This window comes from Haliaeetus leucocephalus, unplaced genomic scaffold (genome assembly GCF_000737465.1).
Source record: "Haliaeetus leucocephalus isolate CR32 unplaced genomic scaffold, Haliaeetus_leucocephalus-4.0 Scaffold858, whole genome shotgun sequence".
In the NCBI taxonomy this organism is placed as follows: Eukaryota; Metazoa; Chordata; class Aves; order Accipitriformes; family Accipitridae; genus Haliaeetus; species Haliaeetus leucocephalus.
The window spans coordinates 4,206,889-4,219,523 of record NW_010973294.1 but is presented as its reverse complement, the minus strand read 5'-3'; positions in this window follow the sequence as shown (position 1 = coordinate 4,219,523).

Genomic DNA, 12,635 nt, shown 5'->3' with positions numbered 1-12,635 from the left:
CGTCCCTCCCGCTGTCCTAACTGTTCTTCCTCATCAGCACTACCTTATTGCACTTCTATCTGGTTCCTTCAGCTCGTGCTCCTCAGCCAGGGGGCTGAAGAAGTGGTAAGGGGAGGTACTGAGCTACCTAGACCATGCTTTTAATGGTCCTGCAGAAACCCACCCTCTTTTGAAATGAAGATTACACTGGACTAAAAGCCACTGTATGGGTCATCAGCGTGTATTCCCGCGCAGTTCTTCTCCAGAACCTACGGTGCCATCAAAAGTCGCCAACACTCAACGCTACTGGATTCACATTCGAAGTGTGAACTGAACGACACCCTGAGCCCCAGCCAGCCTTCCTTCCCCAAACACGACGCCTGCTCTGAAGACTCCAAACAATTTACGTGGCAGTTCACTGCTCCCAGGGGAAATGTCAGGTGGGTGGAAAGCTCAGACTGTTTGCTCTAACAGGCAGCGGCTGCGATCGAACCATTGCCGCAGCATCTTCCACGAGGCAGGCTGGACTGAAACGCCTGGCTCTGGTAGCACGCTGGGCTTCCTTCCTGCAAGACCTACCTTCCCAGAACGCCTGCGGCTGAGCCAAGTGAGAGGACCGGTTTCTGACGTCTCATGTAGTTTTATAGCTACATTACCAGTTTTTTGCTGTGCCTAGCATTGGATAAAGTGAAACCAATAGCCAATTTTAACAAAATTCACTGTGAAACGATGAAAAGAAGTGCAGCACTCATGATGCACTTCCTTTTGCTTTCACTGGGCATGCGGACTCTGCTCAAAGAAACACATTTTCTGTTTGCATCAGCTCTGGTGTTCTGAGCTATGAAGAGCAGCCTGCCGGGGGGGTCAGTACTGAATTGGCATGTTAGTTACTCGATGAACCATCACTTCATTCAGTTAAAGAGCCTCTCATATTAGGACAAATATTGTCTCCTGTTCTTAACGAAACTCCTCAACCACTATTTTGTTTCCTTCATGGCCACACGCTGAAACTGCAGTGCAGCCAGCTAATCTCCTTTCATTTTCAGTGCCCTGATGGGGAGTGCTTCTGATCATCCAAAAGTGTTCCATCCACACATCCTTTTATTTTCCACAATCACCTTGCCTAAATATGGAAAGAATAAGCAAAAGAAAGGGACATTGATTTTTCAACTGAGTTGTTTAAGATGTTGTTCACAAATTAATCTAAAAGTAGGAGGTCTGTAGTTTCTTGCTTAGTTTCATAATTCTGTATTTAGTATCACTGCCCTGGTTTTGGCTGGGATAGAGTTAATTTCTTTCTGGTAGCTGATATAGTGTTATATTTTGGATTCAGTAGGAGAAGAATGTTGGTAACACACTGATGTTTTCAGTTGTTGCTAAGTAGTGTTTAGTCTGAAGTCAAGGATTTTTCAGCTTCTCGTGCCCAGCCAGCAAGAAGGCTGGAGGGGCACAAGAAGCTGGGAGGGGACACAGCCAGGGCAGCTGATCCAAACTGGCCAAAGGGGTATTCCATACCATGGGACGTCATGCCCAGTATATAAACTGGGGGGAGTTGTCCGGGGGGGGGCAGCTCACTGCTTGGGGACTAATATTCAAATTCTTTTTTTATTATTAGTATCAAATTATTAGTACTATTCTTATTGTTGCTGTTGTTATTTCCTTCCTTTTTGTCCTATTAAACTGTTTTTTTCTCAACCCACGAGTTGTTTTTTTTTTTTTGCTGATTCTCTCCCCCATCCCACTGGGTGGGGGGGAAGTGAGCGAGAGGTTGCGTGGTACTTACTTAGTTGCTGGCTGGGATTAAACCATGACAATCACCTACTCATAAACTCTCCTGATCACCCAAGGAATGACTTGAAATTACTCTGAAAATTACTCTCATGCTTTCTTAGTTCCTTTAAAAGCTGTTTTTACATCATACAGGAATAAGTTGTTCTATTATTTAAACATAATTTATCGTTCCGTGTTCTACTCTTGAGGTTCCAGAATAATTAAATACTGCAGCTTAAACAGAGTACCCCTTCTCCTCTTTCCTAAAAAATCCCCATAATATTTTTTCTTGTACCTCCCTTTTCTCTAGTCTGACAAAAACTGCAGTGTCTGTTTCTCCCTTTTATATATCTGTATCTCCACACATATTCGATATCTATATCCACTGGTGTCTTATTCCTCCTGGGTGGTATATCACTCTGTTTTGTGCTTGTATCTTCTCTGTCTTGTAAACGTGCTCCGACCTCTCTTCTGAGTTTCTGTGTGCTTGTCAGGTTTGGTTTTATTTTGTATTTTGCTTTACTGCAGTGTTTGGAGTTTTTCTGCTTTAACTTAATTCATTATGTATTTTGCTTTCTAAACATCCTGAGAAATGTGCCTGTCCATGGAACAGGCAGCCCAGAGGAAAGGAGAACAGGCTCCTACATCCTACAGCACCCCGGCAGGCAGGGTGTCCCATGGTGGAGGTGACACCAGGACCTTCCGAAGGAGTGGAGCTGCCCTGGGCACACCGTGCATGGCTGCAGGGTGGTATTTCTGGGAGCCCCTATCGAAGTGATGCACATCGTCTTGGAGCCCTGGACTTCAAGCTGAAACTCAGGCATTTAATACAGACAGGATAAAATCTCTGTAGTTAGGCTTACATCTTCTTTATTTGGGGGCTGGTATTATCCACAGTTGCTACCCACAGAGGTGTCAGCAAGACAACAGAGACTGGTTGAATAAGTATGATTCACTGTTATGCTACTTTCTGTATCCTTATCACATCAGAGGTACAAAACCGATTTGTTTACATTGTCATTGCATACCATCACTAAATTGATTTATGTTCTACTTTCTTCTTTAATGAGTTTTCTTCCAGAGCTTTCTTCTGATATTTCCTCCCAAACATGAACCAAGGCAGAAGTTTCAGATATATGTCTCTTCTGATCTGTGACTGTCACCTCCAGGCATCATGTAATAAAATAAGGATTTTATTTCATGTATTAAACCACTTTATTTTTCTATATTTATGTTCTATTATCAGGAATAGTCTTCTTGGTTGACTGCAAATTCTTTTCTTTTTGCTAACTGTGCTACCTCTAGTTATTATTTATTGGTCTCTATTCCTCTTTCTTAGGTACTAATTGCTCTAACAAACAAGAGCTTCACCTTGTAAGTAAAAAAGCTAATTCATACTTACAACTTGTACTTTTTCATTTTTAAATCAGTGGGGTTTTTTTCATAGGTTTTAGTGAGCCCATAGCAAATACCTGTGAACTTCACACATACATGTATATGAATATATACAAAACATACACACACACATATGGAATTGTCATATTGACTTCAGTAAGACATCCAAGTGTTCTCCATTATGTGTGAGATTAGGATACAGACAGGCACACTGGCAATTGAAGCTTTTTTTTTCTTTTCAAGCTACACAACATGCTCAACAAATACAGTAGCAGCACAAGCTTCCCTATAGTGGTACTTCAACACTGATCTGTAGGATCCATTTCAAGGGCCACATAATTCAGTCTCCCTGCTTGTACCTACATAAGCCAATCAAACAGGACAAGGGCTGTTCCTTGGCCTTGAGGAGAAGGGATCCTTATATCCATGGGACTGAACTCCTTTCTCCTCCCTCCCTGATGGGAACAGTCAGGGGCTAATGCTGTCCCCCAGACTGTGCCCAGGAACTTTCTGGGAGGCTGCTAGATGGTTTGTAGTTGCAGGCAAAAAGCAGTTAGAGGCCGTTTCCCAGCATGAACAGTCTGATGCACATCAGACCATAACAGAATATCTGTTTATTGATAATAAATTTTTTTCCTTTGACTGTATAAATGAAAAAAATGTGATTTTCATCAAATACTTCACCTCTACATCTTTGCTGGCTTTGTACTGAAAGCAAGAGGTCTTGCAGAACGGGAAACTAGATCCTTCATAGTTTATACTTTTAAACATTCAGGGCAAGTATTTTATTGTGCTGAACACAAGTGATTTTTTTGAAGGCTTTCCTGCATCCCAAGGGCCCAAAGGAAAACCTTCTGCCCCGGCAGCTGCTGCTGCCTTTCTGCCAGAAGCCACTGCTCTCGCAGCCTGGCCAGCGAAACAGCTCGTGTGGATGCTCCTGGCCTGTTTTGAACTAAATCAGCCTGTTTGGTTCACCCTACTGATTCACGTATTAGACTAACCCAGCTCATTTTGTCTCTGGTGAACCGAACAGTCACAAATGCTGTCCTTCCTAAGTAGACCTGTGGGGATGGCAGTTCCCAGCAGGGGAGCATCACTAAACCAGCAAGCACAGTAACATCCTTCGCTGCCTCATCCCCTTGCTAAGTCATCACCTGGCCACAGCTAGAACTGTTTTACGTTAGAGCTTGAGAGTCAAGAATAAAACCAATTTAACAATACCTTATTTAACTTATGTTATTTCTAGGATGTCATCCAACATCATGTTTTCTCTGGTGGCAAACCAGGTTTTAGTAAGTCTCCAGCCCTTGCTCCCATGTCCCTGTCAGAGGCCTCTTCACGTTTGGCAGTCCTTGAAAGAAACTGCGCTCAGAACTGGATCAGGGAACTGGTATTTCAAAAGCACTGAAAAATTGAGGTGCATGGAAAGAGAATGGAAAGGAAATTTCTTGGATATACCTTAGATAATATGTAATGTTAATAAAAGAGATGCAGAGCAGGAGAAAGGGCACTGCTATGCTTTATGTTAATAATGCTGTACTAATTGCATCAGGAAAGCTATGCTCCACTAGCAATTGTGAGCAATAGGACACCACAGATTTCCTAAGGTATTAGAAGTTACACCATTTCTGTAGTGATAAATAAGCTCAATTTGGGATAGGCTGTGAGAGCCACTCAGGAAAGAGATCCCAAACTTTTAGTAGATATTTCTGTGAAAACATTATTCCTCAGTCCCATGCTCGATTATGGTCAACAGCAAATCAAATGCTGGCAATTACGAGAAAATAAATAGAAAACAAAACAGAACATATGTAATCCAAATTTATCTGGGGAACTTACCATAGCATACAAGGCTTATTCTTATTTTTCTTCCTTAGCCTTGGTTAGCTACGGTTGGCCACAGCTGAAGAGACTGGGATAAGAGTCCCTTTGGTTTGTCTCTTTATGTTATTCTTTTCTTACAAGAATTACTGTAGGTACATATTCATCTGTGAGTTTCATCAAAATATTTTAATTTAAAATATTTCTTACTTAGCATTCTCTCATACAATGAGAATATTTCCCTGGCATTTTAAATGTGAAATGACCAGCTATGAAGTGGCAGAGCCTGTGCCTCTGGCTGGATAAGCTGGCAATGAAGTACAAGGAGTCAGCAGGAACGGCTCCATGGTGAGTGACGGACCATCTGGTGTTTCTTCCACACCCCAAAGCTCCTCGCCTGTCAAGAATATGAGATGTTACAATAGTAATTTTACACCAGCCGAGTTTTGAGGTAACAAAACCTCCTGACGGACCTGGTAACATGGCCTGGATAGTAACCAGTGGTATGGCAGGAGTGGAGTGGAAACACCCAAAACTGCCTGGTCTGAGAGGAGGTTACCCCAAAACAGAATGAAAGGAGGAAACGAATAATGACAACACTTGCTTACAACAGGCACCCGTTGGATTAAGCAGCAACCAGGGGATTACCGAGAGGCTTTTGAGAAAAGAGCCAGCTTGAGGACAAGTACAAAAGATGGAAGGAAACTCGTGACTGTGGGGTGAGACGTGGGAGCGGGAAGGCGCTCAGTGCAGCAGTCGGACCCCGGCCTCAGATGCTGCCAGGAGTCTCTCCGCTGCCACCGCGCCCCCGCCTCGGCCTGAGGCAGCATCGTCCCCGTCCCACGCAGAGAGCAGGGCTGACGGCACGGGGTGCAGCCGCAGAAGGACCCACGGCTCGGGCTGCGTGTGCCTTCTGGCCAGCACACGGACTGGCAGGTGGCAGGGAGCTGCACGGGTACGCGCAAAGACAGAGCAACCCCGGCTCCAGCGGGAGAACATGCATGGCCGAAAGAGGGGGGTGAGCTTTTCACCCCCCAACCGGTAAGAGAGGGGTGCGCACACGTGAGCGTGCTCCTGTGGGATTAGAGATGGTGGGGATTAGAGTGTTTAGAAACTTGCTGGTACTTTTTAACATCTTGCAAGTGTTTTGTGCTCTGGTTTATCTGTTGGCCTGCTGATATTGATCCAGAACGTGAAGTTCACTGACTGCTGGCTAATTACCTGTCATTAATAAATCCTTCGATCCTGATTTAAGTTAAACCACGTAAGTCGAGCAGGTCTTCCCTGCCACACTCCCTTGTGTGAAAAAAGTCAAATGCTATTAAAAAAACAGTAAGCAATTAGCTTAAGTACCCCTGAATCACACTCAAGTTACAATAGCTCTTTAACTCAGATGATTGACTATTTCATTTCCTAGCATAAATGTAGTCAGAAACTAACAAGTTTCTTCTTGATCCTCTAATTATATCACTCTACATCTCAAGGAAATTGCTGGTTTGGTGCATTCCTGTGCCGTTCCTCTCTGTATGTGGCCACGTAAGCTTGTAAATAAGCTTGTCTGGTTTCAGCTGGAATAAAGTTAATTTTCTTCTTAGTAGCTGGTATAGTGCTGTGGTTTGGATTTAGCATGAGAAGAATGTTGATAACGCACTGATATTTTAGTTGTTGCTAAGCAGTGTTTCCACTAAGTCAAGGACTTTCCAGCTTTTCATACTGCCCTGCCAGCAGAGGCTGGGAGTGCACAAGAAACTGGGAGGGGAAACAGCAGTGACAGCTGACCCCAACTGGCCAAAGGGATATTCCAGACCATATTACATTATGCCCAGTACATAAACTGGGGGGAGTTGGCCGGGCAACACTGTGGCTCGAGGATTGGCTGGGTATCGGCCAGTGGGTGGTGAGCAATTGTATTGTGCGTCACTTGTTTTGTATATTCTAGTAGTAGTAGTAGTATTTTCCCTTCCTCTTCTGTCGTATTAAACTGTCTTTATCTCAACCCATGAGTTTTGGGGTTTTTTTGCCGATTCTCTCCCCCATCCCACTGGGTGGAGGGGAGTGACTGAGTGGCTGCATGGTGCTTAATTGCTGGTTGGGGTTAAACCACAACAAACAGAGAAAGGAAATTTCTTATTTGTAAATTATATTTCAGTAGGCAGTCTCTCCTCACATACATCAGTGTTATTTGCAGCCGAACCATTGAATTTGACGAAATGCCTCCCAGATGAACAAACTCTATAGTTTCTCATAGTCATATGCTATAACTAAGGAAATTAAAAATACTTCATGGGCTAAGAGAGTGCAGAAAGAGCAGAATGAAATACAAATTTCCCATTCAGCTAAAACATTGAAAAGAAAAATACAGTTAAAGCTTTTGGATCCTCAAATATGGACTGGGAAACAAGACGGTTCAATGATTAGTTCCACAGAAACAACGTATCCCCTAGAATTTTACGGAAAATACTAATCATGAAGCACGGCAAATAAACTTAAAACATATAATACAAATGTACCATGAAAGAAATACACATACAATTGTTATGAATTTAACAGAAAGAAAATAATAAACTTACTGGTCACTTGACGTTTTAACATAAAAAGAAGCTCTAGCAAGTGGCCAGCCTATTACTGCTAGAGCTTGTCCCGACTTCAGACATTAAGTTGCAAGCGAGGGCATCCTTGCATCGGCAGATCAGGACCTCAGCAGGAACAAGTTCAATGTCCGAGGAAAACCCCTGTATGTAAGACCTCCTTTTTATTATGGAAGCACTAACATTAAACTGCTTTACTGCAGATAGGCAAGGGCACATCCCTAATTTGCCACCCTGCTTCTTGGGAGGCTAGATCTGTTAGATTAGTTTTGTTACCCTGCAGTTACTTAAACCAGTAGGATCTTGTTTTGCGGTCAGTGGTGGCTGTTGAGGTGAAAAACTAATTGCTTCTATAAGCTCTTGCCTATGGCCATGTCCTTTGATTTGTCTTTCTTTGACATCAATTTTTAGCCCAAAAGCATAAAAAGCCTTGCATTCTTTATGCAAAGTTGCTACCCACTCTTTAGATTAGAAACAATCTTTTCACTCAGTATGTACGTACTGTTTAGTATAATGAGTGTATGATTAGGGCTTTTATACAATGCCAAAAAGTCCACAAACTTGCAAGTCAAAATTAATAAGCAACAGAGAAACTTAAAGTTATTATTTTCAGAGCTACATTGGAAAACAGAGCTGTAATAAAGCACTATAAAACCTCCTTATAGGAATAGTCACAGAAGGCCGCACGTATAAAAACTAACCCAATCCAAAGAGAAATACACTTTATGGTAAAGAAGAATTAAGGCTACTCATCTTCAAACTGATTTTTTTAAGATGTCCCCGATGTGTTCACAGTCTTAGGATGTGGTCTCCTCTGGCTTAAATGACATGAGCAGCACTTCCAAAGGTGCAAATGAATAGTGGCCACTTGTAAAATAAATGGTCCAGCTCATTATCTAGGATTATGTAACTGGATACGATTTAACTGCAGAAAAAAAGGAATATAAAAAGCTAAACCAAAGACTAGAATGGGCAGAAACAGAAGTATTAGGTTAACAGTGTCTGATAACTGGCAAGACCAAACAGGGACTGTTCCAATTAATTACGGTTCCCATGGGATTCAAAGGTGCTTTGAAGACAGCAGGCGCTGACGGTATTCATTTGGTCTGTGAAGACATATGGAACCAGGGACAATCAAATCCATGGTACAAGCATTGTAAAAGTTATCTGTTATCTTTCTAGTCTTTCTGGCTTTTGCCTCCAAGTGTGAGCTAGAAGATTCTTTATGTAGGAATTAAAGGTACCAGCAGTAACCGACAGGACTCCCCAGTGCTGCAACAAACCAGTTATCTATCCTGTGGCAATTTCGCCACTCTGGTGAAGTGTCACACATGCTTATTTATTTGGCCTGGTTTATACAGAAAAAGAAACAGAAAAGACACCACCACCAAAAAAAAAATCAAAAACAAACCACAAAAACACACACACACAAAACAAAACCAAAAGAAAATAAAACAACAAAAAACCCCAGAGCCCTTCACTGTATAAAAATAAGAGCAATTAAAATTCGTATTCTGTTCTGGAATCAAAGGACATGGAGCTGTGACCAAAGCACCCTTTATTTCTTGTTTTCCAATAGACTTTCTCTTAAACACTTTTGGTTTGCTTCTGTGAAAGCAAAGTAATTACTGTTTAACAGCGTTGTTGTTTCACTGTAATTGCAAATGCCAGACAAACCATAACAGCTAAGGCAACCACAACGATTACAAGAACCTGCATCTCCCGCAGATTTGTCTAATGACACAATCTGAGTACAGCTACAGCATAATTAGAGGATTCTGCCCACTACTAGAAGGCTGAGACTTAAGTTGTCTTTAAGAAGGCAATTAGAAGATCAAAAATGCAACATATAGTAAGTAACAGACCTAAATAACATGCCTGGATACCATGTTTGCCTTGTGTCCTTTTAAACACTTGTTTGGCTCATCAACCATTTAAAGAAAATATTGATCTAGCTGGGATGGCTTCATGTATTTCAGAATAAAAGCAAAAAATTGTTATGTGCTGAACAAGAATTAGGAGTGCAAGGTTTGGGGGACTATAAGAGTTTAATTCTCACTGAGACAATGTTGCCACATAGAATTACTTTTTCATGTGCCTGATCACTCATATCTAACACAGAAAAAAACCCCAATCTTCTCTCACAGATGGTCACAAAACCATATGTCAAACTACCTTGACCTTATGATTTGCATTTGCTTAGTGAACTCTGGCCTTTACAAAAAAAGTGAAAAGGAGATAATACTGAGAGACCTCTAGTTCTGCAGGTCATGAATAATATTTGAGTATCTGGTCATTTATACACTGGCAAATACCTTTTTAGAGGACTGGAGGTCTCTGAAGCTTAAGCCAATTGTACATCCTTCTGTGTACATCTGCAACTAGAGAAGTGACATTTCCTCCAGTTCCTCCTCTTTATTAGAGACTATTTTCAAGCTAAAAGAAAAAACCCTCACTTACCATGCCATAATTTTCCATACAAGTTCCACAGATATGTCACCATTTGCTGCCTTCTGTCCCACAGTTCGTTGGAATAATGTCCTTTCAAGCCATCCTTTCTCTTGTAAATGTGAAGCAAAAGACTGAAAGGGTACAGAACACCAGGCAGAAAAACTTCAGGTACAAGAGCATTATAACTGGCATTTGGATCAGCCAGAACCAGGGCACACATTGCAGAAAGTCATCCAGATACTTCAGCTGACTCAATTCTTCCGATACATAAATTGCAGAGATTAGAGATTCTCATGTATGGCATTCAGGTCTACATATCCCTTCCTGCTACGAGAGAATACAGTACACCGAGTTAAACACAAGTATTTCTCTCAGCTTATCCACTACAGAAAAATGATAGAATTATTTGGCTTTTGTAACATGTAACTTAGAAAATTTTACTGTTTAAATACTGTTCTTAATCTTATCATCTGTTTATAAATGAAGACATTGATAAATGACTTGGTTTTTTATTATATTCAGATACCTTTATAATCCTATAATTTCCTCCAAGAAAACAGTGAAGATTCTTCTGTGTAAGTTCTTACATGAACATATAATAAACCCCAGCTTCACTCAGAAATATTTCTCCAGGACTTCTCATACATGGTAAAGGAAATGTGCATGTAAGCTGGAGCTCAGAATTACGTGAGCAAGTAAGAGAATATCTTCTATGTTACACACATTGCATAAAATCTTGTCTGCTGAAAAATCACACTCCAACAAGTGCGCTGCCCTCCCTAGGTCACACCTATCAGCGCAGTTGTGGTCCAAAGGGGATACTGCTACTATGGTATGGTACAACTAGAAAAAGGTCAGAAAAGAGTAAGGAGGAAAACCAGAGGTATAGACTTGCTCCCAGAGAAGGAACATTGAATATGCCAGGGCTTGTCAACTTGGAAAAGAGAGAGATTATAAGGAAGATGACTGACAGCTATAAAATCCAGCAGCACATCAGCTGAGTATGGATCAATTGCTCACTTACTCTTCCAATAAGGGAAGCATCACTTGAAGCTGGGAGAAGCCACGTTCAAAATGAAAAAGGTGACTTCTCATGCAACAGCTGATAGACCTGTGCGATTCACTGCTAGATGATGGGTCCAGGGGAAGACTGGACAAGTATGATGAGGAGAAATCTACTGTCTTACTAAACAGGCAGAAACCATATACCATCAGCTGCAGATGGCTAGGGAATGGAGGAGTATTAGGAGGCATTCCCACATATGCCTAGCTGTACCTGCTGGTGGCTGCTCCTGGGGGCTGCAGGGTATCAGGCTTGGATTTTATAAAAGAACAGCCATCTTGTTCTTGTACAAAAGCCTTCTCTGCATTTCACTTGAACTGTAGTATTGTTTCCTTAAGCGGAGGAGTATAATAATTCTCAAAATATTTTGCAATTCACAGTTCAACTTTTATACACTCAGCATTTGGCTGTTGCTAAACAATTTGTGTTGAAAGATTTTTATTTTATTGCATTTTCAGTTTCAAAATACGAAGGTGATGTAGCACCCTAATTGCAGATGCAGTTATATCCATACGAGTGCTAGAACTAGTGTAATTTTTCCCTGTATTTCTCAAGTATTTAATTACTGTAGCAACAGATATATAAAAGTCCTGAATAATGGTGGCATTTAATATTTTTTGTTATATCCGACGTAAGATGGTGCGTGATTCAGGTTACAATTAATTTTTAAAATTTTTTTTGTAAGCAGATGGAATTTGTTGTTGGACAGTAGTTGTGCTACTGTCACCTGAACAGTCAGTCCTTCTGCCTCCAAACTCCCCTTTGCATATTTCCTACCTGAAACTTCTTAAAAATCCTGAGGACATCTTGCATTCTCATGAGGCTGTATAGCCTTGTTGCCCAAAACGTATTGATGCAAACGGAATGAGACAGCATAGCAGACAAACTGCACAGCACATCAGGTGTTGAATGCAGCTAACGTAAAGCCCGGTATCCCAGCTTGTCAGAAGCAAACACCTTGCAGAGGGCCTAAAAGCAGGGCAGGCGTGTACGATGCACTTCTTTCTAATACTCTCCCAGCGTCCAGTAGGCAGGCTAGCGGGTAAGAAGAGATCACAAAGTCCATAATTATTATCTGAGAAATCCTGTCCCAGTGATGTCTAGGAAGGCTTTGTAATGGTCTTCGGAGAGACCTGGACTTCATGCATTTTACAGATAAGCTGTGAATAACCTAACTAGAGCTGAACAGTCCATCACTCCGTGTTTTACGTAGGAAATCTCTCAAATCACGTGCAACACCATACAAAGTCTCTGCAACAGAGGCTAAGGATAAAGTCTAGTTCTACAGGGCGGCATCCCGTGCTCTGCTCAGCATCGTACCTTCCCTCCTCTCCTACTACCAACCTGCTATTCTCAACGCTCTCCAACTCTCGCAGCGGGTCAGCAGCCCTCCCAAATAAAACCGCCTCTTGCACTCCACGAGGATGTTTCCCCAGGCCATGCCTGGTCCCGTGCCTGAAGCAGGACCCCACGGGGAAGACGTCTGCGAGCAAAACACCGTTCCCCGTCTCACTGTCCCGTACCACTCCCTGCTGCTTCCCAAGGCCGTCCCGGCCCCCCGCCCCCAG